This window comes from Protopterus annectens, chromosome 12.part0 (genome assembly GCF_019279795.1).
Source record: "Protopterus annectens isolate FY-2018-M chromosome 12.part0, PAN1.0, whole genome shotgun sequence".
Taxonomy (NCBI): Eukaryota; Metazoa; Chordata; order Ceratodontiformes; family Protopteridae; genus Protopterus; species Protopterus annectens.
Genome location: NC_056746.1, coordinates 122,122,225 through 122,148,580, shown reverse-complemented (window position 1 = coordinate 122,148,580; position 26,356 = coordinate 122,122,225). Strand labels below are relative to the sequence as shown.

The 26,356-nt window shown below is 36.3% G+C and overlaps 1 protein-coding gene across 2 annotated transcripts in view; it reads left to right on the top strand.

Moving 5' to 3' along the window:
• The window catches only part of DEXI (Dexi homolog), a 54,766-nt gene extending 28,766 nt beyond the window's left edge, over nucleotides 1-26,000 (top strand). The window contains exons 2-3 of one of the 2 annotated variants that reach the window (XM_044089151.1): nucleotides 17,889-17,997; nucleotides 23,587-26,000. The gene's annotated coding sequence lies outside the window, so the exon portion shown is untranslated. The remainder of the gene's footprint in view (nucleotides 1-17,888; nucleotides 17,998-23,586) is intronic. The other variant, XM_044089150.1, reaches the window with a different exon arrangement.
• The last annotated feature ends 356 nt before the right edge of the window (nucleotides 26,001-26,356 follow it).

Sequence of the window (26,356 nt, the reverse complement as noted above, 5' to 3'; positions counted from 1 at the left end):
TGAGATGTTGTCTAAAGATCTGAACCTCTAACCAGCAAGTTTCTCTTAGATCAAATTCTTGTTTTAAGAAATCTAGATTTTTAACTTTATTATCAGATATCAGCTGATCTCGGTACTTTAGATTATTATCTATAGCTAAATGAGCTCCTTCAGAAGTAGATGACATAAGCATACCCTGAGTATAAATTATAGGGAATACAATAAAATTCCATTCCCTATACTTAGGGTGCATGAATATAAAGTTACGATAAATAATAATAATATTTAATGGGTAACAGACCATATGTTTAGGTGTAATAGGTGAAGTACAAAATTCCTTTAGCAACCACAACATGGAGTTATTTATAATCATATTTTTATGTGTTAAGGAGATTTTCATGAAGTGCATACTAATTGGCTCCCAATAATCTTTCCATTTTGCGACATATGACCGATCTATTAATAAAGTAATAACTTTTATAATAGAAGAGATAATATATAAATTAAAGTCTGGAAAAGAAATACCCCCTTGAGACCAGCTATTAGTATGTTTCTTTAATGCAATCCTAGGTCTATTAGGTGCCCATAAGAAATTTAACATTAGTGTATTCAGTTTCTTGATAGTTATTTTTGTAGGTGAAAGTATTATTGATTGTATTAAGTATAAAATTGTTAAATAAATTTGTTAGAATCGGACTGTAAAAATCATTGAGTTATTCAAAAACAATGTCAATCAATAACAAACAATAATGCAGGAGAACTCAAGTATCTTAAAGCTCTAATGTACATTAGGAGGCAAAAAACCATACACAAAGTTGTATAGAATTTTGACTGGTTTATTCATACAGTGTTTGCCATTTTATATCATTTACAATCAGCTTTTGCCCACCTCACTCACGTGGTCAGTGACAGGGTCTTTACATCATAGTAACTTAGTAAAAAGTGCTGACATTGTGTTTTCAAAGTCTTTTCCCATGAGAATGTTACAGCCTTGCAAACACCTGGTCAGTCACGATGACCTCCTGAGGATGTAGCCAATTCAAGGCTCTTCAGATTAGTTGAATACAATAGATGTATGTCTTTTTAATGCCTCTCTTTGTCTTTCTGGTTCCCCAGCTGCACTATCAGAGATAGTGCGACAAGGCTACTCTCCTGGTGGAGGCAGGAAAGAGGATACACATGCTTGAACAGATTTATTATTTTCTAACTTTGCAAAATAATCTTTACTTGAAAGACATGAGCCAGGCTGTGTTTGCAAGCTGCCAAGGTCAAATTTCTGATTACACTGCAGCTTGTGCTTCAAGCAATAATATGCAGGTTTATTTCTACTATTATTCTAGTAAGACAGAATTAAATGCATTACATAAACTTTGTTCTCTATTATGGATTTAAGTACATTTATTCCTAACTAAAGCACACATTTCTCTATATATTTGATCACACAACTTATATATGTTTGAATGTTTAAATACACATCTTCCTAAGCAGCACACATTGTAAATATATTTTTCTAGGCAGCATGTATGTAAATATATTTTCTAAGCAGCATGTATAGATTTTTCTAACATTCTCCCTCCTGTTAATGCATTTAATGCTATTTGAAACATAAACAGTGTTATTTCATTTCTTAGCCTTTTCCTTTCAAGGACTCTCAGCTAAGTAAGTCATTGGTTTTATATTTCAGATAGACTTTCACTTGGTATCAACAAATTCAATTCCATATCTTGGTACATAGTTTCAGTCACTGATACATCAACTAAGTCTTTAACTAATTTTTTCACAGGGTATCCCAGCAGACACATGCTCCAATTATGAGCAGTACCACACAAATTGCAATCAGAATGTTCAATAGGATGGAACCCCACCCCCCCAAACAGATTCTGGAAAAAGTCCGTCAGTGGCTTTGGGCCTGGTTTAGTCATTGCTGATACTTGCTGAATTACCTCTAGGTGGTCATTGATTTCATGTTGGTTGTCTGGAATGTACGCACAGCATTTTTCTTCGTGTACCACCTCTTGCCGCTAGGGTGAAGTAAAGAGCCATTCGATTTTGTAGCACAACAGTTTTTATTGCATTCAGTTCATTAGTCACCAATTCTAGGGTGGAAAAAGTTGCATTGCTCATGACTTTTTGACAGCTTTCTCAGCTCCCAGATCGATTTGACTGCTCCATAGGCTGGTGGTATTCCTGCCCTGGATATAACACTGTTGCCCAAGTTCATATGAGTCAATTTACTTTTGTCTTTCACTGAATTATGGCCTTTTCAACCAGCTTCGATTTTACCAACTGGATTCACAGGTTTTTTTTTTTTTTTTTTTTCACTGGACCTTCAGATTCTCGAGCTGTTTTCCTTACGTTTCGTATTTTACCCAAAGGTAATTCTGCAGTATGTCTTATTGCTGAAACCAGATAACCCAAAACAACTGCGGACCAATTCTCAGGTAACCATTTATATGCCTTTTTCCCACAAATAAAATCATTACTTTGGTACTGATACGTGTTATCCCTGCATGAAACATTTTTCTATTCTTAATAGACAATTGCTTAGTTAAGACTGGATTGTCACATACTGCATTTAATGTAGTTTTCATGGAACTCAGATATGAATCATGGTTAGTATTACAAACAGTACCCCCACTTTTGACTTTAATGTAACATTTATAAGACATTGTTATATTACCATTACTCCAGCCCACCTGGAGGGTATTACTTTGTAGAGACATACAACTCCTTTTTGTGTGAACAGGTATAAATAAAGCAATTTTGTCCTGTGATCTCACAGTTTCTGTATAAAAAACTTTCCAAAGTCTTATTTTATCCCCAGAGGGACAGAGGACGTTAAAGTCTATTATATTTTGTTGGTATAGCTGTACAAACTCAGCAATTTGAAATGTGCATAGTTTCTGTATACACTTGCTTCATGGCCAGGTACGTGTTAAAATTTGGATGCCAGTCTATAAACAGTTCATCACGTCTTCTCACTTTCACTTGTGTGGTTGAGTGCAGGAAAAACCACAATAAGAGAAAAATTGTCACACTTATAGTTAACAAATACATAGTTAAAATAATTATGCAATAGTTCTTGGGTTGCTCTGCTTTTTGTCTTCTTTACTCTTGGCCATTTTGCCCTTGTGTATCAGTCACAAAGTTTTATTCAGCTGAAAGTTCTTTTGTCTGAAAAAGAGTTAAACTGCAAAACAGATTTATTCATAACAGTTTCTTTATTTAATTAGCTAGTGAACTGTCAGCCTCCAGCCCTGCAGGCATGAGAGCTTTTACTGAGGCACATAATATGCCCTTCCAAATACTACTTTAAAGGGGATCAAACCCTTTACATTTGTTACTATTTTTATGCTCAGCAATGCTAGAGGTAAACAGCAAATCCAATTCTTCTGAGTCTTACTCATCAACTTTCTTAACTTGTTTTTTTTTTTTTAAAATTCCATTGTACCTCTCCACCAGTCCTGCTGACTGTGGGTGGTAAGCACAGTGATTCCTTAAGGAAAAGCTTCTACCCATTTTGAAAACATATCTATGATCACTAAACAGTATTTCTTTCCTTCACATTTATTCAACTCTATGAAGTCCATACAAATAGTATGGAATGGATATGGTGGTGTAGGGAAACTCCTTGCTTGTTTTAAATGCTCCTTGTGCATGGTGCTTGTTACAAGTATGACAAGCTGCACAAAATTTTATTGTATAATTTATGTATCCATATGTTTGGAATATTTTATTTACTAACTGTACCATCCCCTGTTGAGACATGGCTCTGCCCATGGCTCAACAAAGCTGCATCTCTAAATAAATTAGGGTAATATTGTTTTTTCCTTTGGAAATGTACAGTCCATTCTTAAAATTGCACCTTGTTTTACCCAGTTTTGTTTTTCTGCTCTTGTAGTAAGCATTTCCATTGTTTTTAACATGTCTAAATCTAAAATCTCAAAGGGCTGTAATTTTTCATTAAAAAAAATAAAGTTCCTGAGTCTGAGGCTGCTTGCTTTGCAGCTGCATCAGCTCGTGCATTACCTTTGAAATCTTATCCTGTTGTTTTGTATGAGCTACACATTTACAAATAGCTACTTTGGTAGGCAACTGAATAGATTCTAATAGCTCCAAAATAAATTGCGCATGATTAATAGGTTTTTTACTGGATGTAATCATCCCTCTATTTTCTTTATTATTGTGCAAACACATGCACTGTAGAAAAAGCATACTGATTATCAGTATATATGTTTACTTTTGCCTTTTACTAAAATACATGCTTCTGTCAAAATTACCAGTTCTGCTGCTTGAGCATACAAGTTGTGTGGCAAAGTTTGTGCTTCTAAATTTTTAGTGTCTGTAACTACTGCATACCCACCAGATTTTTCCCTGTAGGACCCCTTCTGCATGAGCCATTCACGTAATATGTCACCTCAGCATTATTCAAGGGCATATCTGTAAGATCTTGTCTAGGTAAAGCTAACTGTTTATATGAGGTTGACTCAGCAGTATGGTCATACATGAAAGATGTCTAGCAGGAGAAAGGTATGCAACTTTTTCTTGTGGCAGAATTATTGCAACTGCATGAGGCATTCTCAATGTGAGAGGGTGGAATAACACCATTGAGGCTGAAGCCTGTACTGCCATTGCTGCTGCAACTACTAATATATAATCAGGTGATTTAGAATGTTTTGGTAACTTGGAGGGGTATATCAAAGTCCGTGACGCTCCTGAGTCACACAGGAATTTGACCTTTCTTCCCTCCACCAGAAGTGTTACTTCTGGTTTTGTATTTGCTAGGTAGAGCTCCAGGCTCAACAATGCTAAATCTAAAATTTTATTTTCATTTTTATTCTCTACATCTGTTTGTACTTCCTCTATTCCCTCTACTATATTCACATTTTCTTTTTGTTTATTAACCTTTCCTGATGATTTTTGGTTATTATCACTATCATATAGTCAGTCCACATCTCCTTTATCTTTTGTCATTGCTTTCTTATTTTGTTTATAGTCCCTAGCTAGATGCCCTTTTTACCTGACTGTAATACAAATACTTCAGCTCCGTCTTCAGCAGTGAAGACTTGTGCCCTTTTTTTTTCTTTTTACTATTAAAGTGTCTTTCAGTACGTCTAGCATACTCAAGTAAGGCTTGCAGCCTGCTTGTTCAGTGATTTATCATATGCCTTGTAATAAAACTACTAACAGAGGCAATGCAACCTTTTAAAATGTATATATATATATTTTTTTTTTAATTGTTATTTTAAGCATTTTAATAATCTAGCATAATATCCATCTACTGTCTCATTTCCCTGTTGTATGCATTAATTAATGCAAGTCCAGTCTGCTCTAAGTTTTCATTTTTCAGAGATTCTGTCTGTTAGACCTTTCACTCTGTTGTCTAAAATGTTTCAGAATTTTTAAGCTTCTGTTTTTCTTTTGCCTGGCCCTGCATCAGATTAAAGCTTGTTTAAGGAGTTTAACTAGTGAAAGTTTATCTAGTTTACTATCAAATTTATAGTTGTTAACACATTTTGCAAAATATCTCACATTATTTGCTTACTGTAATTGCATATGCTTCACATTATCCGTTAGGCGGATCTCGTGATCTCTTAGTGCACTGATTTCCCATGTCTTAAAAGACTGTTACGTAACCCTTCTCTTGTACCACGTGGTATCTTATTTCCCCATATCCACAGTAGTGTCTAGAATGACTGTTTACTTTGCTTTGTTATTCCCTGATCTATGACTCAAGATACAATACTGACTCTCTCTCCCTGCTATCACAAACCTTAGCAATAGCACAGTGTAACCTGGTCCCTGATCTAAAACAAAGACAAAGAGGGAAATTCTTCTTACCTGAGCCTCCTGCTCTTATTGTTTCTCCTTGGGGCCCAGTCTTCCGCTTTTCAGCCACAGATCAGAAAGTGGACAGCCTCTTTACACACAACAATTCAGTCGGAGGTCTTTTCACTTTAAGAAGAACCATTCTTTTCGGCAGCTTCTCCTGCGCAGATTTATTAGCACTTATGCACTCTGTGACCTGCAGCTTACCAAGGGAATTCCGCACGATTAGGACCAAAATGTTAAATAAATTTGTTAGAATCGGACTGTAAAAATCATTGAGTTATTCAAAAACAATGTCAATCAATAACAAACAATAATGCAGGAGAACTCAAGTATCTTAAAGCTCTAATGTACATTAGGAGGCAAAAAACCATACACAAAGTTGTATAGAATTTTGACTGGTTTATTCATACAGTGTTTGCCATTTTATATCATTTACAATCAGCTTTTGCCCACCTCACTGACGTGGTCAGTGACAGGGTCTTTACATCATAGTAACTTAGTAAAAGTGCTGACATTGTGTTTTTCAAAGAAGTCTTTTCCCATGAGAATGTTACAGCCTTGCAAACACCTGGTCAGTCACGATGACCTCCTGAGGATGTAGCCAATTCAAGGCTCTTCAGATTAGTTCGAATACAATAGATGTATGTCTTTTTTAATGCCTCTCTTTGTCTTTTTGGTTCCCCAGCTCGCACTATCAGAGATAGTGCACAAGGCTACCTCCTGGTGGAGGCAGGAAAGAGGATACACATGCGAACAGATTTATTATTTTCTAACTTTGCAAAATAATCTTTACTTGAAAGACATGAGCCAGGCTGTGTTTGCAAGCTGCCAAGGTCAAATTTCTGATTACACTGCAGCTTGTGCTTCAAGCAATAATATGCAGGTTTATTTCTACTATTATTCTAGTAAGACAGAATTAAATGCATTACATAAACTTTGTTCTCTATTATGGATTTAAGTACATTTATTCCTAACTAAAGCACACATTTCTCTATATATTTGATCACACAACTTATATATGTTTGAATGTTTAAATACACATCTTCCTAAGCAGCACACATTGTAAATATATTTTTCTAGGCAGCATGTATGTAAATATATTTTCTAAGCAGCATGTATAGATTTTTCTAACAAAAATCTTGGGGAATATTATCATTTTAATAATTGTAAGTCTCTCCTCCATAGTAAAAAACATATTATTCCAGGTATTAAAAAGATTTTGTATATTAAGAAAACAGGTATTATAGTTATTATATATAATAGATTTAATATCTTTAGATAGTATTATACCTAAATAAGTTATCTGACCTGAGTTGGGTACATATTTAGTAAAATCACTAATGAGAGTTTTTTTCGTGTATATATAGGTAGTATTTTAGTTTTTTCTTCATTGAATATTAAACCAGAAATACTTTTAAAATTCATCATTTTATCAAATAAAGACTGCATAGAAGAATTAGATCCTGCTGATGTAATTAGAACATCATCTGCAAAAAGTTGAATTTTTTGATGTTGTATTTTCTTCTATTTCAAAACCCTCTATGTCAGTACTGTTTCTAATCAAATTAGCCCAAGGCTCCATTACTAAAGTGAATAATAGTGGAGAAAGTGGACATCCTTGCTTTGTACCTTTAAGAATGGGTATTTTTGTGAAACCTATGTTCCTACCTTAATATAAGCCAGTTCCTTTGTATAAATGCTCAATTAAATTTACAAATGCATCAGAGAATTTGTGCACTTCAGTAAGGTAAACAGATAGTCCCAACTTACTGAATCAAATGCTGAACCTATATCAAGACTAATAAGTGTTAAATCTTTCTTTTTCCTATTTGCAAAATCAATTAATGTTAAAGTTCTTCTTATATTATCAGAAGTATTTCTATTTACAATGAAGCCCGTCTGATCTATGTGTATAATGCGGGATAATTGTCTTCAATCTATCAGCAAAAATACTCATAAACATTTTATAATCAACATTAAGTAATGAGATGGGTCGATATGAAGAACATCTAGTTGGATCTTTATTAGGTTTTAAAATTGGTGAAATAAATGTATATTGCCAAGATGGGGGTTATTAACTCAGTTTGGGCCAGAATAAAACCTTATGTATTAATGAATATGTAGTTTTAGAAAGGATTTTATATATCTCTGGTATAATACCATCATTACCCGGTGCTTTGTTTGATTTAAGCTTATTTATTTGTGTAATAACTTCTGTATATGAAATACTCTTGTCCAATAGTTTAATCTGTTGTTTATTAAGCTTTTTATTCATGTTTGTGGTTATAAACTCCTTTATTTTATCTTTAGGTTCCATGTTAATGTTGTTATGGTTAATCTTGTGAAAGTGATTTCTAAATTCATCCAGTATTAGAGAAAAGATTTCTTTGATATGGTTTTGTTTATTCAATCTTTTTGTTTTATTTTTAAGTCTATGTAAGTATTTGGGGCTTATTGAATAAGACAAAAACTTGTATTTCTCAAAAGTTATTTTAACTTTATGAGTTAAAATTTCTTTGTATTTCTCATTTAGTTTGTTTATTTCTTCAATAACTTTCTTGTCCATAATATTTTCTTTATTATTATGTTTATAAGAGTCTAGTTTACTTTGAATATCTAACAATTCCTTATCACAAGATTTCCTTTTGTTATTATACCATCTGATACTTTGTCCATATAGATATGTTTTTAAGGCATCCCAAACATAGACAATGGAGACTTCAGGAGTATTATTTATGTCTAGAAAATGTTGTACTTCTGAAAGTATATATTCTTTATAGTCTTTTAGCTGAGTTAAGTATGCTGGTATCCTTTTGATCTGAACATTATGAGTATTTTTATCATGAATTCAAAACAATTGAGTTATGATCAGATATAGGACATGAAATGATTTTGGAATTAATTAAATCTGTTACCATCTGGTTAGAAATAAAGACCCTATCTATTTTTGAATAAGTTTTGTATCTGTTAGAAAAAAAGGTGTATGGTAATGATTTTGACTCTCTCTGATTATTAATATCATTCAAATGATAAGAATTAGCAAAATCATTTAAATGTTTTGCATTAGATGTAATTCTTCTTTTCTTTATAGTGGTAGTATCACTTTCATGTAGTATACAATTAAAATCACCAGCTAAAATAATATCCCCTATAGACAATGATATGATCTTATCAATATGATGTTGGTATCCAGTATACATTAATTAAAGTGTAAGTCTTCCCATTAATTTGTATTGTAACCATACAAAACATTCCTTTGTCATCCTGATAAGACTTAATGGTTTTAGGAATGGGCATACTTTTATTCCATAAAATAGCCACTCCTCTTTTTTTCTGAGTGTGCTCTGAACTAACCAATACTGCATACTTATTAGTGGCTAGTTTATCAATATCTTTTTTCAAGAGATGGGTTTCTTGCAGGAAGACTAGATTGGCCTTGTGTAGATTAATGTATCTTATTAGGCTTGCCCTTTTACACGGATTATTCAATCCATTAATGTTTAAAGAAATTCCTTTTAAAGATGTCATTTGGCATTTTTAAAACTCAAGAATCTTATGATCGAAATAACAAATAACAAGATAAATAATGTTACATCTCCTCTTTAGGTGTACCTTTAAATATAGCTGTATTTATTAAATCTCTTATGGGATTTTGTATAGGATTCAATTTTGTTTGTAGTGACAATGAGTGTACAAAATATATTGTGGATGTCAAAACTATATACATATAACAATGAACAAGTGAAAATAATGTAAGGATTAAACCTTGCATCCCGCCTGGAGTTGAAAACTCCAACTTAGAGCAGTATTTACTACTCAAGTTAACCCCTACCCTAAGCAGCAGTACCTCAGCTACCACCTTATCAATTTAATACTAGTTATATTTAACTGAGGTTAACAGTTTTCAATTCAATTATCTATCAAGACAAAACTACACATTTGGTAAAACAGCATCATATAAACTAAAATAAACTTTTTTTTTTTTTTAAAACTGTTCATACTATTATATAGATCTATGTAATATATAACACTTGAATTCTAATAGCATTCAAATAATCTTAATGTTAGAAATCAAGAGGAGAGAAAATTATGTTCTAACATTCATTTAAATCAAAAACTTTGGCTAATATGATTCAGACATTACATGCATTAAGATGCATCTATTTTCTGTCATGTGAATTCTATCAACAGCTTCCAAAAAAATCTTGAATTGTTTGTATATGAGCATTTACTTAAACTCATTATTGTCAATAAAGTAAAATATTGTATTCATAAAATTATTATAAATCATATTGCATAGTTATGCAGATTCTCAGAAACACCTGCGTTATTACCTAAAAAAAAAAAAAAAAAAAAAAAAGCCATCACACACACATACATATACACACACATACATATACACACACATACATATACACACACACACACACACACACACACACACACACACACATACATATACACATACATATATATACATAGATACACACACACACACACACACACATATATATATATATATATATATATATATATATATATATATATATATATATCTGATCTCACTGAGTTGTGTGTTAGTAGAGCACTATCCTACTTGCTGTCCCTAGAATAAATCTGTCTGCTTTGTACAAAATAATGCACAGCAAACACATATTAGTAACCAGTTTTCTACAATCATGCTAACCTACTGCTTTAAAATATATCACATGACATTTCTTCCAGAATAGAGTTATAAGATTATTTATGTTTGTCAATCAGATGAATTAAATGAGTTATAGTAAAGTATATGTTTGGAACACAAATTTTTAACACAGATTATTATGCTGCTGTTAAGTAGATTTTCAAAAACATTTAAATAAATGTTTCATTTTCTATGCCTTCTAAAATAAGACATTTACTTGCTACAAGAAACTACATCATCCAAACTCATCATAACTGACATATTTTATGAATAGAGTATTTTTCCTGAATCTGTGGTGTGTCAGTGTGATAACCTTGTCAATGTTTATACTAACTGCTTTCAGTTTCTCTGTGAAAATTCTGTGAGTGAAGCTTCTGAGGAAACTCATGGACACTATGCATGAGACAGCCCACATCCCAGATTGTCTCCCTTAACATTTTGGCGGGAAACTTATTAAAAACTAGTGACAAACATTCATTTAGCAGTGTAAATGCATCTAAACATGACAGAACCTCCACAATGTATTCCACAGATCATCACAGCCTCTATGCAAGTGAAATTAAACTCAAAATTACCAACAAGCAATAAAACTCAGCATTCTTCTCCCAACTCAATTTTCATACAAATCCTATTATTCACTGTGCCCACACAGTCTAAAGCATTTCTATATATTAATAAAGAAAAGAAAAGAGAGTAGAAAATAAAAGGGAGTGAGGCAGAAATAAAAAATGTAAGAGAAAGCTGTAAGAAGTATATACAATGGAATGTTACTTACTGTTTATATTAATAGAGTTAAAAATAAAACATATTATTTACTCTTATTTAGTTCTGATTATTATTAGTTAAAGCACGACAGATTATTTACAAACAAGCATAAGCAGTATAATCAAGAAAGTATAATTAGAAATAGCATTTGAAGAACTTATAAACTTTTACAAGAAATAAATATGTTATTATTCTATTAATGATATTTTCATTACTGTTCTCTCCCTGCCCTCACCCACCCTTTAGCCACTACATAATCTAAATAGAATGTCATTGTTTAAACAAAGAAAATAATAAAAGAAGAAGGAAAAAAAAGGTAAAGATAAAAAATGTATCAAATTACTAACCTTACTTTTTCAGAAAGAAAAACAAATCGAGTCACAGCCTGCCATTAAATCCTCAGGCATTTTGACTGGTTATGAAACAAAACATTTCTTTGCACATAGAGAATAACTTTGATTAAATCTTTTCCAAAATATTTGTGGCTTTCTGGAAATGCAGGAGCTATATTCAAAAGATTAATAATGAACTAAAATGATGAGAGAAAAAAAACATATAACAAATCATTTGTTTTTAGTCTCTTCTTCTTCTCTGAAGTCTTCCAGGAAGCTTCAGTTGCCAATCTCTTTAATGAAGAACTAGCCCATTCCATTTCTTCTGTTTTATCCAAAATCCTTTTTCTTTGACAAACAGTAAAGCAGAGTCTAAATCATCAAGACCTTAGGACCATCAGGAAGGAAGATTTTAAGCTTGGCAGGAAACAGAAGGTATGTTTTAAACTGTGCTTTTTAAGCTCCCTTATTAGTGGCAGAAAAACTTTTCTTTAGCAATTACCATGGAAGAATAGTCATTGTCAAAAGCACAGTTGTCTCATTAAACTTAACAGGAGCTTTAGCCCAAGCAGATTTAAGAACCATCTCTTTATCAAAGATGATAGAAATCTAACTGTAACTGATCTAGGATAGTTTTTGTTAGAGTTAGTATTAGCTATAGATCTATGTGCTCTTCGATACCAAAAGAGAATGCTTCTGGTAAATCTAAAGTTTTAGGGAGCCATGTTGTTAAAAAGAAGTAATATTGTTACCTTCAATATTTTCTGGCAGTCCAAAAATCCTAATGTTATTGCGCCTAGATCTATTTTCCAGGTCATCCAGCTTTGTTTGTAAATGTGTATTTTGTTTCAGCAGAAACTCAATGTTGATTTCCTGTTCTTGTATTTTATTTTCCATGTCATTCACAGCTTCTTCTATGCCTGTCATCTGGATCTTCTGTTGTTGCAGGTCCATATGTAACAAGTCTATTTGTTTTGTAGTTTTTTCTATGAAAGTGTCTATTTTAGTATCCATTTTATCCATCTTAGCAGTAAGTTGCTGGACTATAATTATCAGAGACTGAAGTTCTTTCTTGATGCTGGAGTCTTGAGAATTTGTCTTACTGGAATTCATTTCAGACTGATAAACTGACAGGAAAATTTCCAAAGTAATTTCTGACAGGAATATTATTAAGATTTCCTTTCTTTTTTAGATATAGTTCAAGAACTATATAAAACAAACATATTTAGAAAGAAAATTACTTCAAGAATTAATTTTTTAAGTAATTAATTCCTGTCAATGTAATGAAATTGGTGGAGCTGAAGAAATCTGCTGCTATCCTGTGTTCATCCTTGGCCACGCCCCCCGTTCTGGTATATTCTTGAAGTTCAAATAAACTATAAGCATATCAGATGAGTGTGGAATCTTCTGTGTATTGAATAACAGTAACCCGCTTAGTGTAAATTATTTATAAATATTTTGAACAGTACAGGGCCTAGAATAGAGCCTTGCAGAAATTGCGTCAGTAAATTGCCTGGAATGTACTAGGCAGACTGCTATGAAACCAACATTCATTAACTTAGGAAATGCATAAGTTTAAATCTTCTGTTCTTGCTGCTCCTTCATCTTTTGCTTTAGTCTCATCAGTACATTCGGATACCACACCTGCCCAAGAACAAGATAACAAATAGCTAAAGATGCACATGGCAAGTATGGAACCCAGGTTTACTGAAGTGTTTGGGTGGGTTCAGTGTTCAACTCCGTTAACCTACTTTCAGGAAGTCCACTTAGTTACTATACCAGCTACAGTCAACAGACAACTTTGAAAAGGAGATAACCCACCTCTACAATTAGACGTTCTTATGTTGGACACCAAGTTTGTGTTCTGGAAATTTTGTTGGTACCTCATGTGAACCTTAGTACATTCTTAAGTGATGTCTGCAGGTTTTGATAAGAGTTGCAAATCGTGCAGGGATTCCCAGTTTGTGGTAGGTGGTGGTGTCTATAGGCTTTTGTAGGATTGCTGTAAGGAAAGTAGCTGGGCTAGATAATTGGACAAGGAAGAAAACTGTTTTGGGAGCAAATTAAAGATCCCAGTGGCTGAGAGTGTAATATAACAAAAACAAAATTCAACCATAGAGATGACTTGTAGATAGAGAGTATATGTATATCTCTGTATATGCACGTGTGTGTGTGTGTGTGTGTGTGTGTGTGTGTGTGTAGTATGTTCCAATGCTGAGATCACTCTACCTCTGAGAAAAGAGAATGTTCTGAGAAATGACCATCTCAGGCTTGGTATATTCAAGTTTTTTGCCATTCAGTCTTCATATTTCGAGACTTGCTAATTGAGGTCCTGACATTTCAAATAGTTACCTAGACGAACACTAGATCCCATACTGTATTCATACTTTGTTGTTTTTTTTTCCAATTACTTTATTAAATGTTTGAATTGATGTTACATTTTTTGAATTGGCAACAACTTGGTGCTTTTCTTAGTATGACTGTGTTGCAGTTGTTTTATTGAGAGTGTCCGTATGTATTTGAGTGTCTGTATTTAATGTGTTTATTTTTGATTGGCACTGTTGTAGCTGTTCTCTGCATGGATTTATTTTGTTTTGTGTTTAATACTAATGCAAATGTATTTTTGCTTTTGGTCATTAAAGCTTTGCATACCAATAAAAACAATGAAATGTTAAATACTAATCGCAAGGAAGGTTGTGCAAAAAAAAAAAAAAAAACTCTGAAAAAAGGTCATCCAAGAGGTGCCAGTTGACACACAAGACGTAAGAAGATGATTATTTTTGGTGTGCAGGGAAATGAAGATCCTTGGAGCAATTTTGGATCTCGGTGGCAAACACTTTCATCACCAAAAGTAGTAGCTTTTTGAGTGATCATGGTGCAGTCCATCTGGTTGGGTCCCTGTTTGCCAATATAGTAATGTTGGAATGGGACTGCCGGTACATCACTGGTTGTTCCTATCAGGCCTACTGTAGGCTGTATCAGCGTTGTTTGGATGATATCTTTAGTGTTTGGAAGGGGAAGGAGTCGCAGATTGGTGGTTTCATTGAGTACATCAACAACCTCCTTTTTATCCTGTACTAGCAGTTCCAATGACACCACCCTCCCTTATTTGAATGTTCTCCAACAAAGACAACAGTAATTATCGCTGTCCAAGATATATACAGAAACAACCTACTTGAATACTTTACTTCATTTTTCTGTCAACCATTTTTTCAGAAAAAAAAAAAACGCTGTTGTGAAGGGGCAGTTGGTACACGCAGCAAGTGTGACAACCCTGCATCACCAATTTGAGGGGGAATGTGACACTAGGAAAAGTGTGTCTCTTAATAGGTGGCGTCCAGAATCCCTAATTGATGAAATGGTGCAGGAGGTCATGACTAGGGCATTTTTTACCACTCCTTAATGACACGACAGTGGCACATGACTTTTTGGAGCAGGAACCTGAAGTTGCCCCCCCTTATCCACCTCCCTCATTATCACATACAGTTTGGATAGTCCTAACATTAAAGCCAACCTTAACAAAAACTGGATACTGATGATGGATGATATGGTAATGAGGGGAAAAGCACCTACCATAGTTTTTAGAAAAGGGTGTACCCTGAAAAATATATTTGAAGCTGGATAATTTACCAAGAGAACTACTATGGGTATGTTCCAAAGTTGTAGATGTTCTTTCTATAAATATATAACTACGGGACACAGATTCTTGATTTAATGGCAAATGCTTCAGGATGTCTGACAGTGGATTGTGAGAGTAAAGCAACAGTGTATGCAGCACTTTGCAGCAATGTGGAGGCTATTATATTGGCAAAACTGAAAGGAAATTTCAGAAGTGGATATATGAGCATTTATATGAGATGTAGACAGGCAAAGTCACCAATGCACTTTAAACATGTTTTAGACTATCCTGGCCATACAAACTTGGAACCGGTTAGGATGGACCCTAGAAGGGGGTCCATGGAAAGTTAGGTTGGAGATGAGAGAAATTTACTGGCAGATCTATTGGAATGCTTGTTGCTGGCCAGTAGACAGGACGTTATGGACAAGCCAGCACAGTATCCCCGTTGAAACTCAAAGCATTAAAAAGTTGATTTGTTTAATAATATATATCGGCTCTTTTTAGGAGATATTTGTTTATTTGTATTTACGTTGCTTATTTGTCTCACTATGTGGAACAATTTAATAGTAAGAGATGTCTTAAAAGTTTTTAAATTGAACACTTTTTCTGGGCGGGGTGTCGCTTCAGGAATGAAATGATGATTGGCCATTGTGTACCGCATGACTTTCTTTTAGTGTTTTAAAAAGAATCCTAATTTTATTTGGGATATCTTATGAAGTTTTAACAATGTCAAACCGAAAGTGCTTAGATTTTTGTTTTTAATTGGGATTCATTTAATAATGAGTTGGATTAACGTTCGGTGCCTGGATTTCCTTTTCTATTTCCGTTCACATTTCCTCTGGTGCCAACAGTTTTGGAATTTGCCTTTCAGGTTTTTTTTTTTTTTTGACACTGGTGTGTTCAGCTTCTGCATTTCACGTATGAGCAGTTCTAATGCATGCATCTAAATTGGGCATCCCTTGCTCCAAGTGCATCCTGTCCCATTTCAGGGTCTGTATCAGGATGTCCTTGGTAAACCACAGTCCTCCTGACTTACAAGTTTTCCAGCTGGTACTTTCAGCAAAAAGCCGACATACACTCCCTTGCTTTCTCCGTTATGGTGTCGCCTCCTAACTTCCTTTACTAAGTAGTGTACTGAATCTTCTGAAATGGAGCCCCCAAGAGGGTCAAGATGTGCTTTTTTTCAATTCAAGCATATTTAACCTGATTTGAATCTTTCGATAGAAGCCCTCAGTGATAAAGGGTCCATATCTCCTTCCCCAACAAACTCCACTTTGTCAAATTTTTCCAAAGTGTACAAAAGAGTAGAGGGCTGGTTTACTAAAACTATATTTCCTTAATCCAGAGGTGGCTACAGAAGACCTTTATTGCCCTCCAGACCCTGCTGATGGTCCATTCTTTGCTGGATATTAACAAAGATGCCAGCAGTACTGTATGGCAGAATGCCATACACTAGAAGGCAGTCCTAATTTTTTTTGGGGGAGGGGGGGTTCTCATTATGGCAGAGATACCTAAACATGACTTCACCATTTCAGTAGCTTTCTGGTATGGGCCTTCCAGTGTGCAGAGCATAGCCCTGCTGCCATCCTCCTAAAAGGAATCATAGGCCTTGGACAGTTTTGGGAAGCATATCACTGCAGCCACCACCTTGTTTTCTGCAGCTTTTAATTATTATATTCTCATGCACTTGCAGAAGGATATTGTAATGAATTGTAGTGACTGTAGAAGAGTTGTCCGAGGGTTCCTTGAAAGAGACGACTAGGAGGCTTCATTTTAGAGAGAGAGATGGACAAAGTCGAGGACAGTGCATTCTACTATAAACAAATAATAAGTAAGCCATCTAAAAATTGGGTCTATGTTAAATCATCGAACGCTTAAAAAAAAGTGAACGATGATTTATCGATCCCATTTAAGCGAAAGCTTACAATCTGGAATGCTTAGAACAGCAATTTTTTTTTCCCAAGGGGAAAAAAATCGCTGTTCCACAAAAAAAAAAAAAAAAAAATTAAAACATTACATAAAGTGGGGGGCTTTGCCCCCCCCCCCACTTAAATATACCAACTCTGAGATCGCACTACAGTCACAAAAATGGTAAAGTAACAGAAGCGGCCAAGCAATTTCTTTCCCAAGGAAAGAATTTGCTTATATGCTGTTTCGCTATTTTGCCTTTTCGTGCTTTCAAGTTCAATCAAGACGTATTCGAAAGAATGCATCCTCGATCATTTAATAGGAGCCCCTAAAATTTTGCAGAATTGTAAGAATCAGAGGATCTTAGTCTGAAAGAGGAAACTAGATAAACAAATTACAAAGAAACAATGGGAATAAATTTCTAGGGCTCCTAAATGTGTGACAGAGCCAAGACAGTTTGGAATATTTGCTTGGAAATGTTTGCTTGGGTACTTTTGCACCTAGAATATATGTCAGAAGGTCTTCCCAGAAATGGAGAGTATGTATGAGAGATGTAAAGCAGAAGTGAGAAGTAACGCTGGAGCATACCTTTGGGACTGTACAAGGGTGATTGATTTTACAGATTCCTCATGGAATGCTTTGACACAAAGGTTGAGGGGAAAATTGCAATAATTAAAGAGTTGATATTTTTGAGCTGGAGTTAAGATTAGAGATGTCAAAACATAGAAAGGCCTTATGAAGTCTGTTCTTTTTTTTTTTTTTTTTTCAGCCAAAAAGCATGGCAGGAAAATGAATACAAAAGGTTATAGCAGCTAAGGAAGATGCATTGAATGTTGTAGTAAAAGAAACAACAGTCTGTCAGATCTGCAGAAGAAAAAGTAAGTAAATTGCATACAAATAAAAGATAGGTTTGGGATCAATATATATAAAATTATTTAGGAGGTTTAGTAATGTATAGGAATTGAACAATACTAAGATATGATGGCAGGAATTGATTAGTGTGATGATATGATGGGAGTAAAACTGATGAAGGAAAATGTGTAATATATGAAAATGGTAAATAGAAATTCTCTAAAACTTTAGTATTAATGTGTGTGAACTCCTGCTGCAACCCAAAAATATGGTAAACAACTTTGTTTGGAAAAAAATGAAGGAAACTGATCAGAGCCTAATGGCTGTAGGTGTTTTACAGTCTTCCCAGCATTATTTTCCAGAACACAGAGGTCCCGGTTTCAGTTGTAGATCCAGAGTGGTCCACAGCTGCAGTGGCAGGAGGGTGCTGTAAGCAGGCAGCTACACCAAACTGCCCCCAGAAAGGTCATAGGCCTGAATTCCTGGTAGCCACCAGGAGGCTGCTTCAGTCTTGGGGCAGTTGTTCTTAGGGCAGATCACAACTGTCTTAACTTGTTTCTTTGACTGTCTTCCATGGGAGGCAGTCAGTCAGACTGTCCCTTTTTGTCCCAGCATGATTGTAAATCTTCAGAGACATGAGACGGGGATATTTTTATCAGGGATTACTTATGTTTCTTCTTCAGCCCTAACCAGAGACCATTGTTACTCTAGCCAGGAGTTCCAGCTTATCAAAAGTCCATGGCAACAAAAGAGCCATATGAAAGGTCTCGCCAGTCTATAAAAGCCTCGAGTATTATGTGTGAAAGGTCTCACCTGTCCATAAAGTCCTTGAGTATTGTGTGAAAGGTCTCGCCTGTCCATAAAAAACAAGACGTTTAGGCCCATTTTAGATCTCAGTGGCCTAAATGCATTCATACCCACTGAAGCGTTTCGAATGGTTACAGTGTAATCCACCTTTACATGTTTGTCTAAAAGAGAACAGATGTTCTCTTTGGTGCTCCGAGAGGCATGCAAAGATTAACAAAGACTCAAGGAAGTTTCTGTATTGCCCGGGATCGCCCAGTAATTACCAATTTCAGATGTTTCCATTTGGAGTTGTCACTGCATCCAGGCAGTTTACCAGATATATGTCTGTACTAGTAGCCCATTCCAGCTGCTAGGATTTTTTCTGTATTTGTACATCTGCTACGTTCTTCTCCAACAGGATGCTCCTCTTCACAGCGTCAGGTTTTGAATGAATACACTCTGGGAATAAAGAAAATATTGACTGTCAGAGAGGCATATTCCTTATGAAGGAGTGAAGTTCCAGAATCTTTCATGCATAAATGATAACTACAGAAAACCATTCTGTCCCTGTAGAAACTTCAGCTTGGCTGAATTGACCTACTGTAATAGAAACCAAGTACGTTTTTCAAAGGCAAAACACACACAAGACTGCCACCAGAACATTAGAACTCACTTGTCCTGCACAAAACCGACCCAGAATAAGAAGCAAAACACCAGCACTTTGAGATGGCTGTAGAATCCAGTATAAAAATCTTTATTCGACACAAGTGCTTTTGTGGGTCATCCCACTTCTTCAGATGTCAAAGGCAAAGCTGAGACCACATGGGGAAATGGTGGGGTAAAGTAAAAATCTTCTCATAAGGTTTTAAACATTTTAAGGGAGTCCCGGAATGCCTGTTGTCCTCCATTAAGGAAGTTGGAGACTGCTGCCCAATGAATTTGTTCATTTCCCCTCCCTGTTTGTTAGCCATCAGCCCTACTCCAAAGACTGTCAAACTCATTCATTCTCACTGTATGTGAACATCCCAATGTTTGGTGGTAGGAGTGTGAGCTGACAGGAATGGGGGCCATCATCCATTGAACACTGAAGGTTTCACAGTCCCCATACACTATACTTCCATGATAAGGGTTCTGCTTTTAAAGGGAGTTGAGGAGTCCTTATCTTGGGGTTCTGCCTACATCCCCCCTCAAATGAGGGCACCTGGTTCTGAGTGTGGACCTAATTCCTTGATAAATGTTAATCCTGCATGGTGTATGAGGGATTTTTGCTAGTCTAATCCCAGTCAGTGGCAACATGATATCCTTGATCATGACCATGCATGACATCCTGTGGCTGTTGTGCAAATATACAACTTCTTGGTTCTGGATGATTTGGCCCTTCTGGCTGCTGTGACGCATGCCTTTGTTGGGTACTAGTCATATAGCAGAGTGGCTGGCTGCTACCCGTCCATGCAGGATGATTAAACTGGTGTCAGCCATTCACTTCCACCCTCCTCTGCTGAGACATCGACTTGATCCCATTTCACCTGGGTCAGTCTGGTCTTTAAACATGTGTACATGGAGCCCACACACAGTGAATGTTGATGGCAGAATAACTTAATCCACAAGCATAAAGGGAAAAGACACTTTAGGATCAAATCTGAAATAATATAGAACCATAGTAGGCTTATGTAAGTGAAGCAGTTGCAACTTTAGAGAGGAAAAAGCAAACCTGTTTAGTTATGTAGCCCTTCCTGATAGATGAAGTCTGAGTAGCCTTCAAAATATTTATTGCATTAGTGGGTAGGTTAGGTGCTGTGGTAATTGGTAAAACAAGGCTGTTATGCTGAGGGTGTAGAGAGACTGTTAGTGGGCCTCTAAATGTGTGACAGAAGGCTAAGTCAGTAAAGGCTTAAGGCTGGACAGATAGAACAGTTCAGAAGGGTTCGCATCAGTTACCAATATTGCTAGTATGGGGTATAGACAATACTGCAGACAGACTCCTGTCAGACTGTAACAGTGAAACACAGGATGAGAATAATTAGAGAAAAACATGAGAGAACATTTGACTAGAGCTGTGGAAGAGCATTTATAGGCAGATTATGGAGATAAGGCAAGATGTTGCTGTGATGGGTGTTTGTCTATCTGAGATAAAAAGAGAATTATCATCAATCCATCTTATTTTCTTTCTGGCATTAAGACTAATAACTTCTTTGAAAATAAATCTTCTGAGAAGGATAGAGAATTATCATTGAGACAGTTGTCCAGAGGATTGTTGTCTGTCTGGTAAGCTGACTGTGCCACAACCGTGAAAACTTCCCAGTGGAATGTGGCTTCTCTGCACAGTGAACAGAAACTAGAACTTATCTGCCATTTTGTCTATCTGGATCAACAGATGGCCTTAAGGGAGAAAGAGGCAGAACTTTGCAAACTAACCCATACTGCTCTTGTATCCATTATGCTTGGTGAAATGATACTGGCCGTCTTGTAGGTTCCATGGGCACTGACCTAAATGATTTGTAGTCTATACACACACACACACACACACACACACACCTCATTACATGCATTTGTAGAGACCATTGCTTCTTGGTTGGGAAGATAGAGTTGGGAACCCCTAAAAGTTAGTGGGGCTATCTCTGCTAAGAAAGATCAACAAGATGAGGCTAGTATATGGCTCTAGTTTTCCAGGCATTCTTTTGGCCACTGGATTTCACTGTTGCAGAATGTACACTGTTGCAGAATGTACATTTTCAAACAGACAAAGGGTGCCATCATTAGAAGCTGCCAGTCACTTCAGAAATGTCCTCAATGGTCCATTCTGAAACCCGAGGACTAGAAATGCACTGCCTTTCAAGACATTGAAGGAGAGAAAATGTCCTCATCTGTGTGGCTTTCAGGCAGCAGTCTCTTGGGTATACTGGGGTGAGCTGTAATTGGTAACTGGTTGTAAATCTCGGGTACTCTTCCAAGTACCTTCCATATCATGAAGGTCCAAAAAGACATCTAGTCACGTCTGGAAATGAGGATGGATTGAAGATTGACCTTACAAAACTTCTGCTTTGTAAAAGATGGGTTGAGACAACTGACATCTGTGGTTTATTTCACGTTCGCAGTTTTCTTTAGAGCCAAAGAGAATTGAGGAGTACTTGTCTCATTGGTCTAGCAAGTTGCTGAATTCTTTTGTGTAGCAAGCACTGTCTGTGCTACCCAGCTACACTGACTCAAGGAGCTGGGAGTCTGGAATATATGACTGGTATGAGAAGGGGAAACAGCTGCACAGTGCAACCTTGTTTATCCTAACTGCAAGTGAGAGTGAAGAATGCCAGCTGGTGCAGCCCAGTCCTGTGGTGACCGTATGACTTGGGAGATGTTTTGGAAGGGAGTCATTACGACTGCTGCCATCTGCAAAAAAAGAAAGTGGAGTGAGCCTGAGTTTGCCAAATTGTACAGTTCTGCTTTTGGTCACCAATGGTCTTTTGGCCCTGCAGCTGTTTGCTTTTATGGACATTACTGGGCTTTGTATCCGTTTGCTACTAGAATTTGTTTTCGACATTTACATTTGTTACTGTCTGCAGCCAGAATAGAGAGTCTTGTAAGAAAGAGAGAGAGAGATGGTTATCCTAAGCTCTCCTGTTAGTGTATCTTGCTTCCAGAATGTTGTCTTAAGGACAAGGTTATGGTTAGTACCCCCACATAACATAAATTGTCAAATGCATTTATTAAACACACACATTTACTTTTTTGACTTTGTATGTATTACTCTGGTATTTGTTAGTGAGAGCTTAATGCATTTTGGGAATGTGCAGTAATAAATAACATTGCTTCTGTTTCTTTATTAATATGTTTGGTATGGGAAATGCATTAAATGCAAGCTGAAATAAGTAGGCATAGTTTCTTCAAAGGTAGTGTTTCACTTTAAAACACAATGTTCGTAGAGGCAGTGTTTGTGTTTTATATTTTCTAACTAGATAGAGGCTTACTTTTAATTCTAGTGATTTTATTTGCAATGGTGAAGGACTGACATTGAAACTGAATGTTTTATAAATATTTAAGTTCATCTTTTGTGTCCATGAATGAGCTTATTGGGTATTTCCAAAATCGTTGTTGCCAAGTATATTACAAGTTTTATACGGTTTATTTTGAAATAACTCAGACTTTTAACTTGCACTGGTAGTGTTTAACTATGGGAGCTTGATGACCTATGTTCAGTTAACTGCTTGGGGATTTGATGACAAAGGCAGGTAAGAAGGGGGCATGACTGTTCCAGAGAAGAAGGGCAGCATTTGCAGAGAGGATGGGCATGCCTATTTTAGGGAGGGAGGGAATGTGCTTCCCAGATCTGGCTGAACTCTGGTAGAGACTGAAGCTCCTAGAGAGACGGACCTTAGACTGGACATGTGGGAGGGCTGTGAAATGGATTGGTTTGAGGACCAAAGGTGAGCATGCCCACAGACCATTCCTCATTACCTACCCAGCTATGCACCAGAGTGATGTCAACACAGTGGGGTAAGCAATTGGGCTAGGGACTGTTGACCGGCCACCACATTCATGATGAGTGCTTTGTTCCATTTCTGTCAAGATAATCCCTTGTTTCACTGATGTTAAAAATGCAAAATTTAAAGCAGACTCCTTGACAAGTGGGAAGCCCCACTTAGTGTTGGGGTCATGTCAAGGATAACCTGATAAGGTTTGTACGGACACAGTAACCAGCAAAGCAGCCAGAAGGCTAAGCAGAGCAAAAGAGTTAAGAACTTTAAAGTTTGCTATTTTTAGCTAAATATTTTAATGTGCACTCTTGTGAATATTAACATACCTGTTATTAATTTGATATGTTGTTTCATAAACAGGTTGGCTGAGTGGAAGTGAATGTCCCTTTCAAAGGAAGTCCTTTGTAGAGGAGAGAAGTCGTCATCAGCAAGCATACGAGATGTAAAAGTATTTCAAAGCAGAATACCTGCAGCCACTTTGCACATGCTTATCAAATAAGCTGTTTAGTCTTCTGTTTTAAGTACTTAAGTTATTTACTCAGTTGTAGTGTAATATTCTGTACTGTCTGCTACCATACACTGTGTTCAAGTATACTTCAGTACTTTCATTTGTAAGGTCTTAAGACTGAGTAATTTTATCTTTGCATAAACAAGGTGATCAGGGTTCAGCTGTTTACCAGTTTATTTTCTAAACATGTTGTAGGCTAATGTTAGTGAGTCACTTAATACTGCCAAAACTATAGCTTTGGCATATTACTGTTAGCTGAATAAGGTAGTCCCCTCCCCCACTAAGCCACTTTCATTTAACTTCGGCAGCTGTCTGGCAGTGGGTTGTTGGTAGGTCTGTCTTGTGTTAAGTGGGATAGTGCACTGTGATTTCTTCAGTCAGGTGAGCATAAAACTGTCTAAGCTTAACAGAGGAGCCATAATTATTTACAGCTTTGGAAATGCATCTGCTGTCCCCCACTGCCATGGGTTTGTGGGATAGATTCATGGGTTCATAGATAGTTACTAGGCTTGCAGTCCTGGAGACTATTAAGGAGCCTAGCCCAAATTCTCAATTGCCCCAAAGTGCTATCTGGTTAAATGACTTGCTCAGGGTCACACTGTAGGCAAATGAGTGCTGAGGGAATACGTCCCTGGCCCACGGGAAGTAGCCAGAGAACAGTTCACAGCATTAATCCCCTGCCCTGTCTGCCTGAGCGCAATCCAGATAGCCTGTGTTTGAGTACCTGTTATGGTGGGAATGGGCCTAGAAGGATGGGAGTTAGCAGATGCTGCTGGCTGCCCCATTTTGGGGGAGAAGAGAGATTATTCTGATACCTCACTTAGGTGATACATTGTGGGAGCATTGAGTGTTGTACCTATGGAGCATGAGCCTGCAGTGCACATGCTATCAAGTTGTGCAGACCACTTAGCATCGTGTGTGTGTGTGTGTGTGTGTGTGTGTGTGTGTGTGTGTGTGTGGTGTGTATGTGTGTACATAAACACTCGAGCTCCATAACATTGCCTAATCTAAGGTGAGAGAGTCCAGGATGGGGAAAGAGTCCTAGCAGTAGTCTGCTGCACAGGACCTAGTGACTGGTCTGCTCTCTGCCATCCAACGCTTGCTACTGAAAAACAAATGAGCCAATTGGGGTTCTTTGGCAGGAGTGAATGGGACCTTAGTGCTGTCGCCAAGCTCACAGATACCCAGGTTTCACTCTCTGCATATCAAATGGATCTACTGGGTACTGGTAATGGAGCCATGTGACATCGCCCTGTGGAGAAGACAAAGGGGAAGGAAATGCATTATCTGTGGAAACCCATAGTTTTTCCATTGTCATTGCCTGGCAGTTGCTGAAAAAAGTTTAGATGAGTTAATAGTCTAGTTGTAGGCTGCCTTAATTCTGTACTTGCTCATTTCACATTATCAGTGTTATTGCATGCATGCAGAAAGCACGATTTCTGGGAAAGTTTAAAACCGTATTTGAGAACAATAACTGTATTGAGTTGTCATGCTGTAAAATGTTTGCACACGTTTACCACAATGAAATTTTTTATTTATGTTTGGGAAGATTCTTCACATCATTTAAGTGTTTTAAAGGAACTACATTTTCTGATTTGTAATGTATAGTCCAAGTAATATGCCAAAAATTGCCAATAGTTACTTAAGGCTGGAAGGATTTAATATATATAATGCTTCTTGGATTATCACTAATTTAAATGTAGTGCCGTCAAAACAGTATTATCTCTGGGATTATTAAATGGTTAACAAAATGAATTTCAAATTCAAGAATATCAAAGCAATAAATACGTAATGTTTCACTTTTAATAAAAAGTTGGCATAGGCATCAGCCCCCTTTTCCCCATTTTGTACATGGGGTCAGATGTCGCATCACTAAAATATGATTTGCTTTTCACAAAGTAACCTAGCACTTTTCTGTAGAACTGGAGAATTTAGAACAGCATGTGCAGGATAAAAGAGTTCCAGAAAAATAAATCAATCAACCATGTTTTTCAAACATTAGGTATAACTTGGAGAGAAGGGGAACAATAGCACAACATTGTGTTTTCATTCCTCAAAATGTTAAGACTGTATGCCTCCTTAGAAGGCAGAGCCTGCTTTGTGCCTTTTATTATTTTATTTTCATTTGAAGTTTCTCTTTGTCTACTTTCATGTAACAAAATGGTTATTCCACATACCGTAATGGTACTAAAATGGTTTGAGGTGTGTTGGGGTATTTGATAATATACTGTATATAATGGAATTATTAAAATATCTAATTTGTAAATCTGCTGTTCCCTGTACTTGTGTTATAACTCAGGATTGCAGTGCTTTTGTGTTGTTTTGGCTAGGAAGAGGACCTCTTAAGAAGAGTGAAGTATTAGCCACGTTTTTAGCCTAAGTCTGAGCTGCGTATTGGTAATTATAAACATTTAAAAGAATTGTAGTTGTTGTGAAATGTATACAGTACTTGCTGTGGGGCCATCTCATTGCCACAGAGGTAGAAATTCCATCCTCCTTGCCAGTGATCCAGGGGTTATCAGCCCACCTGTTAGTGAGTAAGTTTGAGCATCTGATGCTCCATCCGTTTTATCCCAGAAAACCCTGTCTTGCCAGCATACTTTACCAATTCTATAACTGTCT